This window comes from Hyperolius riggenbachi, chromosome 2 (genome assembly GCF_040937935.1).
Source record: "Hyperolius riggenbachi isolate aHypRig1 chromosome 2, aHypRig1.pri, whole genome shotgun sequence".
Taxonomy (NCBI): domain Eukaryota; kingdom Metazoa; phylum Chordata; class Amphibia; order Anura; family Hyperoliidae; genus Hyperolius; species Hyperolius riggenbachi.
In genome coordinates this window covers 43,060,083-43,075,612 of record NC_090647.1, presented here as the reverse complement: position 1 = coordinate 43,075,612, position 15,530 = coordinate 43,060,083, and the positions used below count along the sequence as shown (strand labels likewise).

The following is a 15,530-nucleotide window of genomic DNA, read 5'->3' as shown; positions in this document are numbered from 1 at the left end:
TCCTTTACAAATGCACTTACAGAATTGCAGTTTCTCAGTTCAACTGTCAAAATAGTGTGAACATGAGTATGGAAGCTGGCTGACATCTTTGTATAGATCCTTCCTCTCCATGGAGTGCTTTTGAAAAGAATAAAGGGAATACTGAGAATCCTCCGTGAGGAGAAGGACTAGTGCAAAACATGTCAGATCTGTTAGCATTTTTACTGCCTACTGTAAGTGACAGCAACATAGGAAACAAGTCATTTATAGTGCATTTTACTCTGGGAAAAATATACATTTTATATATCTATGTACTTTACATTTTACAATTATTTGCGATAGTGGTCCATTAAAGAATCAGGGACAGGCATAATATCCCAGAAAAAAAACACATATATAAGTAGATAAATATATGTATGTAAAAATGTCAACATTTTGATTTCAGTGAATGATATATAGTAAATAAACAGAGAACTGTTTCAGGCATTTTCCATCTTTACTGCCTCTGATTGAAGCCAATCCTGATGTAATTTCCTCCCTTATTTTTTTTCTTTTTTTATTACTCCTAGAAAGTACACTGTCATATCTAGCTTGCTTTGTAAACACATGCGAGCAGAGAAGTGAGGTGTGTTTCCCTTCTCAGCCTCCTGTCACACTGAACTGCCCTCAGCCAATCAGTGAGTAGCAGGAATGTGGGAGGAGAGATAACAAGCCGTACCCATGCAGGGGCAATGCAGCCACACGCATGCATGTAGAGAAGTGTGGCCACATAACATATCCGACAAGCTCTTATCGGATATGTGTCAGGGGTCCACGCGGCAATGGTAGGGGCCAAGAGAACGTGAGAAGCCTCTGCATGATCCAGATCCTCCCTTTTTCTTTGGTAAGTATTTGGGGGAAGGCAGCTGGCCTCGGGTGCACTTGGTGAAAAAAAGCAAGGCACTAAGTGCTATCCGCCTTCTTGGCCAATCAGAACCTTTCATTGACATGACTGCAGATGAGCTAAATTTGCTTAGTTGCCGTGGGTTTATTTTTGACACTATTATTTAGTAAGCTTGTACAGACTGGAATGATTTATGCCCTGAGAGGACCGTCACTTGTTAAAGCCCCTCCTCTTCCCCCCCAGGACTGCAGCTACCCAGACACCACAGATCATCTCCGTCAGCAAGTTCCTAACCTAATAGCTATGTTAATGGCAATGTGCTGGATATGCAGCACAAACAGCCAATTAAAAAACTTCCCTGCTGTTGAAAATACAAACGATATTGCTGAGATAACCTCTAACACTGACAGCAAGAAGATCGTTTGACTTTGGAGAAACACCCAGCCATGTGGGGCGCCACAGATGAGGGGCCTGAGGCTTTGACGTGATGCACAGTACCCATATGTGCTCGGTCTTTGCCAGGGATCCTAGGGAGAGCCACAGGTGTACCCTGCTGACCCGCTGCTTCATCAGAGAACTGAAACTTGGGTTCAGAAAGTACTACATATTACCGAAGAAGAGTGCAGCCTCTGGATCCTATAAAGGCTTCTCAAGCCCTCCTTGTTCCTGCCATTGCTCCTCAGGACCCTGCTTAAAGAGGATCTGTAACTAACCCCCCCCCACACCGGGGCTTACTTACCTCAGTGGGTTCCCGCTCTGGATCCCAATGAGGCTTTCCCAATCCTCCTAAGCCTCAGGGATGCAGTGCTGGCTTGCCTGAGACCACAGCCAACAATGGACACCGGCAGTGGCGAAGTAACGCCTGCAATACTTACCTACCACGATCCAGCACAGGCGCAGTAGCGGCTTTCCGATCGGGCTCAGACAGAAATAGCCGAGCTCGATGGGGCCCATTCTACTGCGCAGACATGAGTTGTCTGCACCTGCGCAGTTGAGCGGACCCGATCAGGCTCGGCTATTTCCACCTGAGCTCGATTAGAAAGCCGCTACTGCGCCTGGATCGTGGTAGGTAAATATTTACGTCTCCTGTGTTCAGGGGCTACCATCGCCGGATCCTGGAGGGTGAGGAGGATGGGGGCTCCAGAGGGGGAGCCCTCCTAGGTAAATATCCCCTGAGGGAAGGGGGGTTATTTTAGTTACAGGTCCTCTTTAACATCGGGGCTATACTCCTCTTCTGACACAGAGCTGCTCACAGGGCTTGTCGCCAGGAGTATCGGGGCTCTGCTCCTCTTCAGGTACGAGTGCAGCCATACTATGCCTGCACAAGTATGGCCATGTCTGTGCAGTAAAAGCTTATCTCTACTTTCTTTAAAAAAAAGGGGAAATCCTTATGAAATCATCTGTGTATATTTCAAATATTGGGCCTGATGCGGTAAACAATGGTAGCGTGTACCATGCCCAAGGAGCGCACAGCAATTTTACCAGTTTAAAGGATACCCGAAGTGACATGTGACATGATGAGATAGACATGTGTATGTACAGTGCCTAGCACACAAATAACTTTGCTGTGTTCGTTTTTTCTTTCTTTGCCTGTAAGAGTTAAATATCAGGTATGTAATTGGCTGACTCAGTCCTGACTCGGACAGGAAGTGACTACAGTGTGATTCCAAATATAAAACCCTTTCCTAGCAGAAAATGGTTTCTGAGAGCAAGAAAGAGGTAAAAAGGGGAATTTCTTATCAGTGAGGGTCACATTGTAGTCACTTCCTGTCTGAGTCAGGACTGAGTCAGCCACTTACATACCTGATATTTAACTCTATCAGGCAGAGAAAGAAAAAAAGGAACACAGCATAGTTATTTGTGTGCTGGGCATTGTACATACACATGTTTACCTCATCATGTCACATGTCACTTCGGGTATCCTTTAAGCACATTGAGAATAACCAATTAACCCCATGCGCGTTACCAGGTTAACGCATGCATTGCTATGGTTAACTTGGTAATGCATGTAGTGCTGATGGGTTATTGGCCGGTGCCCCTTCAACGCTAGTAATACCTGATGTACTAATATGCAAATGCAAAGAATGATAACCAATGGCCACACTCAGCTTCTCCTCTCTGTCTCTGTCTATGTGGCCCAGCACTAAACGGACCTGTACACACTTGCCCCATTTGCCATCGCCAGGGTAACCACCCAGCCACTACCATCCTAGCCGTTGTGCACCCTTTACATTCTGCTCTGTACAGCTACTCAATAACACATCCCTCCATCACTCACCTGCCTTCATCAATCACGCTACACCTGACAAGCAAAAATGTTAAAGTCACCATTACTGACCTGACATAGCTTCTTGCCTGTAGCACTGATCCTCAGTACAGAACACCTTTTAAAGCTCTACTCTGTTCAAAAATAGTTGGAGAGCTTGTTTTCTCTTTATTATTTTTAATATTGATTTATAAAGCGCCAACATATTCTGTGGCACTGTACAAAGTAAGAAACGAACATGGGGTACAAAATAATACAGACAATGCTATACACCAATATACAAGATACATAATTGGTGACAAAATACAGAATCGATACAAAATACAGAATTGGTAATGACAGTGACAAAAGTCGCATGATTCATAAAATGTGTAATGAATTCCAAGACACAAAAGGGTTAGATAAATAATAGTTTTCTGTACAGAACCTTTTTTGAAAAACTGTTTTTAACGATCTAACGATAACGTCACGCCGACGGGCGTGACCGCGGCGGCAGCCCCAGGACCGCCTAACGCGGATTGCTGTCAAGTACTGGAGCTGCAGTGTAACAGGGAACGTTGCATGATCGTTCCCTGCAGCGCTGTACCAGGGACACTGGGCTGTCCCTCAGAGCGGCTCCTGGTGCGTGGCCTCTCATAGGCTGATGCCTATGAGAGGCCGTCCTATGGCGATTTAGGACGGCACAGGAGGGAGGGTTGGAGAGGGAGGAAGGAGGGAGGTAAAAGCCTCCCTTTTTTAAATAAAAAAAAAAAAAAAAGGATCGCAGCAGCGATCAGAATCCTCCAAAAGAGTGCCTTATTAAGGACAATAAAAGGAGGAAAAATGAATTTGTGTGCTGAGTTGTAGTGCTGTGCAGCACGCTGACAAAACTGCACAGCCCTCTATTGTGAAAAATGGCCTGGTCACTAGGGGGGGTGTAAGCCTAGGGACCTCAAGTGGTTAAATAAATCACTTGTAGAATATCTGGTCAGGAGCATAGACACTGCCCCCTTCCTGTACGACAGACTGTCAGTGCTACAAGCTGCAAACTTCTCAAAAAGATTCAGTCTGTGCTCCCTCCCTTTGTAATCTGATCCAGTGAGATGGTGCAATCCAAGCAGTAGCTGGCCCACTTAAAGAACCTCAAACTCAATCTCTGTGCTAAGCAACTTCTGGTCATGTGATCAAAATTTAAAGAAAACATTTTTAGCTGCTTGCCGAAGTGTCACTCCGAAAAAGGTAACATTTAAAAGAGACTCTGTATTCAAAAAATGTCCCCTTGGGGGTACTTACCTTAGAAGGGGGAAGCCTCAGGGTCCCAATGAGGCTTCCCCCATCCCTGTAGCTGCAGGGAATCAGCGCTGGCTCCCCAGAAACCTCCCCCAGCAAGCCTGACAAGGTTTGATTTACAGTATTTACCTCTCCAGGATCTAGCGCAGGCACTCTAGCGGCTCTTCCTTCAGGTAAGGTGGAAATAGCCGAGTCCGATAGTATCTGCTCTACTGTGCAGGCGCAAAAGGACTCGCATCTGCGCAGTAGAGCGGATCGATCGGGTTCAGCTATTTCTACCTTACCTGAAGCGCCTGCACTGGATCCCGGAAGGTAAATATTTACATCGCAGCACTTTGGGGGGCTGCAGCAGGAGATTGCCGGGACACAGGAGGACGGGGGAAGCCTGGTTAGGATCCAGAGGCTTCCCCCTCCCGAGGTAAGTACCCCCCAGGGGTCATTTTTTTAATACAGAGTCTCTTTAACCACTTAAGGACCGGCTATATTTTCAATGATCTGTGCTGCGTGGGCTCTTCAGCTCGTGTGGCAGGCAGGGCGATCAGACTTCCCCCCTTTTTTTCCCACTAGGGGGATGTCCTGCTGGGGGGGGGGTCTGATCGCCGCCGCTGCCTTGTGCCTAGTGGGGGGGGGGGCTCCTCAAAGCCCCCCTCCGCAGCGCTATGCCCCCCACTCTCCTTCCCTCCCTCCCCTCCTCACTACAGGCGGTACAGGACAGTGATCCGTCGTGTACCGCCTCAGATAGGCTTCAGCCTATCAGACGGTGGCGATCCCCGGGCAATCAGATGCCGGGGATCGCCGATCTCCTTTACGGCGCTGCTGTGACAGCAGCGTCGTACAACGTAAACACCGGGGATTACTTCCCCGGGTTTTTACATTTAGCCTGTGAGCCGCGATCAGAGGCTCGCAGGCTGTTCACGGAGCCCCGCGCCGTGAACTGACAGGAAACTAGAAACCCACATGCGATCAGCCGCCGCCTATCGGCGTTGGCTGGCCGTTAAGTGGTTAAAGAGGATGTGTAAGAAAAAAAAAAGCCCCTGGGGGTACTTACCTTGGGAGGGGGAAGCCTCTGGACCCTAATGAGGCTTTCCCCTCCTCCTTAGTCCCTCCGTTCCGATGCTGTCAGCTGCGGAAGATCCTGCCGGGCTTCAGGATCATAACAATCCTGTGAGAGCCTCGTGCAGGCACAGTTGCGGCTTTCATTTGGGCTCAGGCGGAAATAGCTAAGCCCAATTGGATCCACTCTAATGCACATGCGCAGACACCGCGTGGCCGCGCACCGCTCCAGTCGCCGGTAGTGTTTAGGGTGCAGAACACTCCCAGACTGGCCAAATTACCGGGACCCACAGCGGAAGATCCATGCAGTGGAGGAGGACAGTAAGGGACTGATTAGCCGTGAGATGGGTGGCCCCAGGTATGTATAATTTTTTTTATTTTTATCTCAGGTACACTTTAAGCACTTTGATCACTAAACTATTAGAAGATACCTTAAGTTAGATCTGTGTCTGGGGATTGGCTTTAGGTCACTCCCCATGTTCAAGTGTTCTGATCGAAACAGCAGAGGCAGATTCCACATTAGGCACCAGCACTTTAGGCTGGGTTAACACTACCAGAACTGATCTGAATGGGTCAGCATGGATGCAAACAAATCTTATGCAAAGCAATAGCATCCATTCACATCATTCCATTCGGTTCCATTCAGTTTGAGTCCTGTACAGACAAAGCAGATGGCGACAGAACATTGTCCATTCTCACTAGGCTGCTTGCCGCGTTTGGAAAAATACTCACCTACCGCCGTCCATGCAGGCCCTCCGCCACTACTGCCGCTGTCCATTCAAGTCCCAGTACAGAAGAAATACCGGTATTTAGCTCCCAGAGCCTTAGCAGAAGTTCTGATTGGTTTGCAATAGACCAATGGGAATCGTCCTTCTCCAGGGAGAATTCTCCCTGGTTCATTGAATAGTGGACCAACAAAAATCCTCCTTGGTGCTCAGGTAGGATTCCCATTGGTTGTGTGCAAACCAATGGGAGCCTGAGGCTTCTGATGGGGCTCTGTGTTGTTTGTGACAGCAGCAGAAACCGAGAAACAGCCTTCTCACTGCACACAGAGACAAAGCATTTGGCAAAAAAAATTCCACCAGGGCCGAATTAGTCACCTTTGTTTTGACTGGGGAAGAAGACAGAGATGACTACAGTATGAAGATAATGTGTAGGATGGAGGCGAAGATATAGACATCAGTACAACTAGGTGCCTACACCCTATCCCCTATCCTATCAAGGCATTTTGTATTGACCTGAGGAAGCGGGCCACGACCTGTGAAACGTGTTGTCAGATTTTGAATAAACATTTTTCCAGTTGAACTTGCATCTATATTTTCTTGAGAGGTAAGTGATTCCCTCTTTTTAGTTTTTATTTACATTTTAACACACTAAAATGGAACACACGTCGGGTGCCTCCATCCTACCTAATACCAGTCAGACCTCCTTTGGAAGTAATAGCTTTGCAGGTTTTCTGGAAAGCCTATCGTACTTCAGGAGAGCGACCCTCCAGTATCCGGCAGGACCTGGAGCACCGAGTGGGGATGGTTAATTCCCTGCAGGCCCATGCAGTGGTTGCAGGAACTGCAACCCACCTTTGTGAGTATATATCTATATACCTTTATCCGCCTGATACCTGACGATACTGCACTATTGGGCTACATGTCTCTCCCTACTACTAGGTATTCTTGGCCCTTACAAGAATCACAGAAGAAAACCCCCCTATACATTATAAAGACATTAAGTTGATTGATAAGACAATTTCCAGCAATGATTTTGAGTCCATCAAATGTCTGAAGCTGTGGTGGACAAAGTAATATGGAATTCTACAACTAGTTTGTCCAATACAGGAGCAAAAAAGAAAATTTGTAAGAGCCAGATTTGTCGACAACCAGTAGAGTAAGTCTTAAGATTTGGGCAAAAAAAATGGAAATTTTATTCTACCTGCCTCGCGGAGCCTCTTGCAGCTGTGGTCTGATGTCTCTACTATTGGCTTCAGATACTGAAGATGATAAGGACAGCCAAGCAATAACATTTGTGGAGAATCCTAGAGAGGGCTGCCTCCATCTGCCTCTCACCACAGATGTTCCATAACAGTGATGAGTTTAATGCCCTGGGATAGATGGAGTTTACTACATCCATGGTCATACCAGACAATTCAGGAGTATTTCCAGGAGACTAATTGTTCCTGGGTAGAGCTCGAAGTCCGAGACATCTGCCAGCCAGGCCTTTAAAAAGCCTAACAAACAAGTTATACCCTTTCCCATGCCACCTACTTACACCTACACATTACAGTCCTATCCAAAGCCAAGGACCTGACACTATAGATCAATGGGCACTTCAAGCCCATTATGGCATAATTATTATTGTTTTTTTATTTATACAGCGGCAACATCTTCCGTAGCACTGTACATAGTACAAAACAAATAGTGGGGAGCGTAGACGTTCAAAACTATACAATCAGGAGGACATCCAGCAATACAAGTACAATTAAATACATAGTTGATGTGTAGACATCACCAATAATGGTGCATGTTCATATGATACATTATAGCAAAATAAAAAAAACACTAGGAGGAGGTCTCGGCCCTTGCAAGCTTACAATCTAGAAGATGGTAATGGGTTGGAGACATTAGGGATGAGACCATGAGCCTCCAATTCTACCTACAGCAAATTATAGGCTTGTCTAAACAGGTGTGTTTTGAGAGTACGTTTGAAGGTTTCCAGGTTTGAAACAAGACGGACACAGAGTGGTAGACAGTTCCAAAGGAGAGGTGATGCTCGTGAGAAGTCCTGGATGTAGGAGTGAGAGGAGTTGACCAAGCTAAAGGACAAGAGGGTCCCATGGGAGATAGCATAGAAACTAAAATAGATCGCAAGCTCTTCCGGCCAGGAAGCTCCTCTCCTCTGTCATGTATTTGGTCTTTAGTTTGCAATCCACACCCGTTATCCAATGTACAGTGCCAGGTAAAACAACACTTTTTAAATAAATGGATAATGATGATAAAATATACACTTTTTATAATTATTTAGATGCTCCTATTGAGAAAACTGACTGGGAAAAATAACGTAATACCGTATTCATCCGAGGCAGACATTGCACAGCATTATATAAATAAATCACTCTATAAATAAATGATCACTACGGTAATCATTTAACCAACGATACTAAAGTCACAGCAGCAATAATAAGAACGGTTTAGTAACAGTTTGAAACCACAATACTATCCTCATGGCCTATAGTAAAATAAGATTGTAAGCTCTGTTGGTCAGGAAACTCCTCTCCATACTCTCTCATGTTTTTGTCATTCTTATGGCCTCAAGTTTGCAGTCCACACCCCTTATTGGAGGTACAGTGATACGTAACACAGCACCACTTGATAAATCAATCAATAGGAGTTGAAGTCATAATAATAGTAATATTAAAACTCATATTTTTATAATTTAAAAAGCCTCCTAAAATCTTAACTAGAAAAATGACAAAATAATATAGTATGTGTCCTAAACAGACTTTGTCAATAATTGGCCATGTACATACATAATAATCACTATTCCTCTGTCATGTTCTTGTCACTGCTATGGTCTAAAGTTTGTCGTCCACAACCTTGTAGGTACAGAATTGGGTAACACAGTAACACTTGATAAATAAATGGATTGGAGTTGAAGTCATAATAACAATATTAATAAAGCACGTCTTTTTATTATTTAAAAATCTGAACTAGAAAAATGACAAAACAATATAGTATGTATCCTATATGGACTGTCAATAAATGCCCAGGTACGTAAATAGCAATTACTATGGTAACAAATTGAAAACACAATACTATCCTCAAGGCCTATACTAAAATAATTGTAAGCTCTGTTGGTCAGGAAACTCCTTTCATGTTTTTGACACTGGTTATGATCTCAAGTTTGCAGTCCACACCCCTTATTGGAGGTACAGTACAGCGATGCGTAACACAGTAACACTTGAAAAATCAATGGATAGGAGTTGTAGCCATAATAATAACAATAATACAAATATTTGTATTATTTAAGAAGCCTCCTAAAATCCGAACTAGAAAAATGACAAAATAATATAGTATGTATCCTATACGGACTTTGTCAATAAATGGCCATGTCGAAAAACAATGTTCACTACGGTAACAATTTGAAACCACAACACTATCCTCATGGCCTATGCTAAAATAAGATTGTAAGCTCTGTTGGTCAAGAAACTCCTCTCCCCCTTTCTCATGTTTTTGTCACTGCTATGGTCTCAAGTTTGCAGTCCACACCCCTTATTGGAGGTACAGGGATGTGTAACACAATATTGATAAATAAACAAATAGGCATTGTAGTAATATTAATAATAATAAAAATAAATCACATTTTTATTATTTAAAAAGCCTCCTAAAATCTAAACTACAAAAATGACAAAATAATATAGTATGTATCCTATATTGACTGTCAATAAATGGCCATGTACAAAAATAATAATCACTACGGTAACCATTTGATACCACAATACTATGCTCATAGTAGCCATCATAAGGGCTACGATAAGGGATTACTATGAATCCCATTACCAATAGCAACCTTTGATTCTGACTTCATTAAAGGGACCATCAGAAACGACAACCAGACACCTTCACTATAATATTATTATCAGCATTATGATTATTCAGAGCCCAATCTTGGCATCTCCAACACACAAGCCAGTTAGAGAGCTGGGAATAAACCACATTCCCTGCAGAATTCAGGGCAGCCTCAGGATAGCCAGATGTTCCCCAATGTGGGTATCTGCAGGCAGGGCTAGGCAATCAGACACCCTCTATCTATGACAAGATACACACAGGCAGCACACACACTACACATCCACAGCATTGCAGAGGGACCAGCCAGATGACTGCTACTGCTAAGTTGCCAAAGCCATCTTCAGCCATACAAGGATCTCTGCTACAAACAGATTGCCATTGCAACTTTGCACTGATGCATGCACTGAAAATAATCATAATAATACTATATATAGAGGCATAGGAGGAATGTGGCTGCTGATCCTAGGCAGACAGGGGGTGCTCACCTTGAGAAGGGTGCATACAATAGAATAGGGTGTGTGCAGCTGTGATCAGCAGCTCATCAGTGGGGTGAGGATGGATCCAGGCAGCAGTAGGCGTCCTCTGCAAAGGATCCATGCACAATAAAAAAAAAGCCACTGGAGTTCTCCCTGCTGCTCTTCTTATCATGACATCATTCCTCAGGACAGAAGGCCAATAGACGGGCACAGGGAGATGCCTAGCGCAGGGGGTTGTGGGAGATGTAGTGTCTCCCTGCATAGGGATAAGGCAGCTCTGGGGGGCGCTGGACTACAAGTGCCGGGGAGGAGCTAAGAGCGGAGGCTGCAGGAGGAGGAGGAGGACAGATGGGGATGGGAGGGAGAAGGGAAAGGCTGAGAAGTTTCTATACTCCCTGCAGGAAAGAATGTATCTAATGTGTCATAAATGAGAAAAATGCGATGTGGTTCTCAGAGCTGGCTGGGGCTGAGCAGGGAGAGCCTGAAATAACATTTATATATATATATATATATGGGGAGGGGGAGATGAGATAAGAGGATGAAAAGGCAACTGAACAACTGCCCTGCAAAGTGGATCAATAGGGCACAAGGCAGCATTACTAATTAGCATCAATATATTAAAGGGAAAACCTAGCAAATAATATATTCATATAACAAGCACTGCTTCTGCGCCCCCCATATAACTAGTCTTGACACTATGTACTGCATATAAGCGCTGCCACTATGTCCCCCATATAAGAAGCACTGCCACTATGCCCCCCCCCCCCCCCCCCATATAACAAGTGCTGGCACTATATCCCCATATAACAAGTAATGCCACTATGTCCCCATATAACAAGTGCTGCTGCTATGTCCTCATATAACAAGTGCTGCCACTATGTCCCAATATAACAAGTAATGCCAGTATGTCCCCATATAACAAGTACTGCCAATATGTCCCCCATATAGCAAGCGCTGCCACTATGTCCCCATATAACAAGTGTTGCCACCATGTCCCCATATAACAAGTACTGCCAATATGTCCCCCATATAACAAGCGCTGCCACTATGTCCCCATATAACAAGTGCTGCCACCATGTCCCCATATAACAAGTACTGCCAATATGTCCCCCATATAGCAAGCGCTGCCATTATGTCCCCATATAACAAGTGCTGCTGCTATGTTCTCGAATAACAAATGCTGCCACTATGTCCCAATATAACAAGTACTGCCAATATGTCCCTCATATAACAGGTGGTTCCACTATGTCCCCATATAACAAATGCTGATGTTATGTCCTCATATAACAAGTGCTGCCACTATGTCCCAATATAACAAGTACTGCCAGTATGTCCCCATATAACAAGCGCTGCCACTATGTCCCCATATAACAAGTGCTGCTGCTATGTCCTCATATAACAAGTGCTGCCATCATGTCCCAATATAACAAGTACTACCAGTATGTCCCCATATAACAAGTGCTGCCACTATGTCCCCATATAACAAGTGCTGCTGCTATGTCCTCATATAACAAGTGCTGCCACCATGTCCCAATATAACAAGTACTGCCAGTATGTCCCCATATAACAAGCGCTGCCACTATGTCCCCATATAACAAGTGCTGCTGCCAGGGCCGGGCCGAGGCATAGGCTGGAGAGGCTCCAGCCTCAGGGAGCAGTGTAAGAGGGGGCGCAGAATTCATTCAGCTGTCATTCCTAATTGTGTTTGAAGCAGAAAGAAATAAGAAAAGGGGATACATGGCAGTGACTGCAAGCCAGATAACTACATATTAAGGTGTTGGGGAGGTTGTGGACCCTGTGGCGCCTCTTAGTCTAATAGCAATCAGTGTGTGATGGCTGGGGTGGCAGGGTTGGAGGGGCGCACTTTGGTGTCTCAGCCTTGGGTGCCGGAGGACCTTGTCCCGGCTCTGGCTGCTGCTATGTCCTCATATAACAAGTGCTGCCACCATGTCCCAATATAACAAGCAATGCCAGTATGTCCCCATATAACAAGCGCTGCCACTATGTCCCCACATAACAAGTGCTGCCACTATGTCCCCATATAACAAGTGCTGCCACTATGTCTCCCCCCCCTAGTGTTTCCACCCCACCCCTTTAGATTGTAAGCCTCTGGCAGGGTCCTCCCTTCCCTAGTGTAATCTACAGGATCGTGTGCTCCTGTCCTATGACAGCCTGTACTTGTATTACTAGGCCTACCTAACCAGCCCATATCGCATAATCATGTATTTTGTACAATTTGCATGTATAACTTTGTTCTATGTTGTATAACCTTGTTATGTCTGTCATTCTTGTATCATTGTGTATATTTATTGTCCAGCGCTGCGTAATATGTAGGCGCTTTATAAATACAATAAATAATAATATGTCCTTATATAACAAGTGCTGCCACTATGTCCCCATAGAACAAGTACTGCCAGTACTGGTATGTCCCCATTTAAAAAGTGCTGCCAGTATATCCCCATACAACAAGTGCTGCCACGTTGTCGCCATAATAACAAGTTCTGCCACTATGTCCCCCATATAACAAGCGCTGCCACTATGTCCCCAAATTACAAACACTGCCACTATGACCCCCATATAACAAGCGCTGCCACTTTGTCCCCCATATAACAAGTGCTGCCACTATGTCCCCCATATAACAAGTGCTGTCACTATGTCCCCATATTACAAGCGCTGCCACTATCTCCCCCATCTAACAAGCGCTGCCACTATGTCCCCCATATAACAAGCGCTGCCACTATGTCCCCCATATAACAAGCGCTGTCACTGTGTCCCCATATTACAAGCGCTGCCACTATGCCCCCATATAACAAGTGCGGCCACTATGTCCCCCATATAACAAGCGCTGCCACTTTGTCCCCATATAACAAGCACTAGCACTATGCCCCCATTTAACAAGTGCGGCCACTATGCCCCCAATATAACAAGCGCTGCCACTATGCCCCCCATATAACAAGTGCTGCCACTATGTCCCCCATATAACAAGCGCTGCCACTATGTCCCCTATATAACAAGCACTGCCACTATGCCCCACATTTATTTCCCCCATATAACAAGCACTGCCATTGTGTCCCCCATATATCTACGGTATGTCCTCATATAAAGGTACTGCCACTATTTCCCCATATACAGTGCTGCCCATAATTATTCATACCCCTTGCAAATTTTGCCTTAAAGTTACTTTTATTCAACCAGCAAGTCACAGAGGTGTCTCCCAAAAGACAATAAGATGATGTACAAGAGGCATTATTGTGGGAAAAAAAAGTGTCCAGACCAGTACACAAATTAATTATTCCCTTTACAAACTGTCAGAGTCTGTAGGAAAATCCAAAGTTCTATGCCATTCCAAATAGTCCAAGCTGTTCTAAATCATCCCAATTACCCTGATTAATTGGGAAGAGCTGTTTTAATCAACTCAACAGGTGAAAAACAGCAGCTTTCTGCAGTTGGTTTGTGGACAGTCATGACTAATGCTGCGTACACACTGGCGACTACGGTCGTTTGAAACAGCTCATTAACGATCGTTCCGCCGACAATCGGGGAAAGAACTTTACCCAACGATCATTAACACGAACGACAAAAGAACGACATCGGGAAGATGAAGATATCCAACCTGACGGATCGTATCTACCGACAATCGTTGGAAAACTATAGTGTGTACAGACATCGGCCGAGAACGATCGTTACAAGGGCCAATGCGCCTGCGTTGGATTCTGCCCAGCTTCAGTACTTTCTTTGTAGCGCAGCCGTAAAGATTGTTACATTGCTCATTTCAATTAAACTTGGTTTTCAAGTTAACAATCATATATTTGTATCTATTGTAACCCCATGTTAGTGGGTTTTTTTTAATTTTATCTAAATATGTACGCAACATTTCCTTCTGATCGTTCTTTTCCGCGAGAACGATCGTTACAATGTGTATGATGATCGCTGCATCCCATCGTTGCATTCCAATCTTTCCAATATCGTTCGTCTGGTAACTATCGTTCCTTGCAAACGATAGTTATCGCAAGTGTGTACGCAGCATTAGACAAGTCATGCTATTGTCACCAAAATTGCTACACACGTTAAAGGATACCCGAGGTGACATGTGGCATGATGAGATAGACATGTGTATGTACAGTGCCTAGCACACAAATAACTATGCTGTATTCTTTTTTTTTCTGTGCCTTAAAGGAAAACTTAAGTCAGAAAAAAAAATGACATTTACTCACACGGGGCATCCCTCAGCCCCCCGAAGCTGGATGGTGCCCTCGCAGCCCCGCTCCGATCGTCCTGTCCCCGCCGGCGGCTACTTCTGGGTTCGGCGACAGCCGCCGACAGGCTGGGAATGCGGCTGATTTTTCGCGTTCCCAGCCGCTATATCACCCCTCTATGCTGCTATAGCGTAGCAAGGTTTTCCTTTAAAGAGTTAAACATCAGGTATGTAAGTGGCAGTTCCTATCTGAGTCAGGACTGGGTCAGACTACTGTGACCCTCACTGATGAGAAACTACAACTATGAAAAAACTTTCTTAGCAGAAAATGGCTTCTGAGAGCAGGAAAGAGATAAAAAGGATCAATAGGTCATAGATTTCAGCTCTGGTATACTGCAATGAATGTGTCATTGAGCAAAAACAATAAAACAGTAAAAACTAAAAAAAAAAAAAAAAAAAAATAGATTTAAATATAAAATAAAACTGTGGAATATCTTAAAAAGGCATTTTTAGGAGAAGGATAGATCCAATTTTTTTTTCCATTCGTTTATTTTAACCTTGGGTATCTTTAAGGAGAATAGTGAGTACGAGTTAAAAAAAAATAATTTTTAAAAAAGACCTTTTTTTTTTTAGAAAATGTAAAAATTTAATTAAATTATAAAGGCAAAGAAAAAGAGTTTTTAAACGCAGAAAAATGACAGTTTAAAAACCATTTTCTTTGCATTTTTAAAATCGATTTTCTCAACAACTACAAAATATTTTTGTTCCCACTTGTACCCACCATTCTCCTCAACATAAGTTGCAATTTTGGTGGCAATAGCATGTATGGGACTTTTTGGCAACAAGTAGG

The 15,530-nt window shown here is 44.3% G+C and overlaps 1 protein-coding gene across 1 annotated transcript in view; it reads right to left on the bottom strand.

The window, feature by feature from the left end:
- The window catches only part of LOC137545457 (ras-related protein Rab-30), a 158,287-nt gene extending 147,628 nt beyond the window's left edge, over positions 1-10,659 (bottom strand). Inside the window, exon 1 of the mRNA XM_068266704.1 lies at positions 10,495-10,659. The gene's annotated coding sequence lies outside the window, so the exon portion shown is untranslated. The remainder of the gene's footprint in view (positions 1-10,494) is intronic.
- Between the last annotated feature and the right edge of the window lie 4,871 nt (positions 10,660-15,530).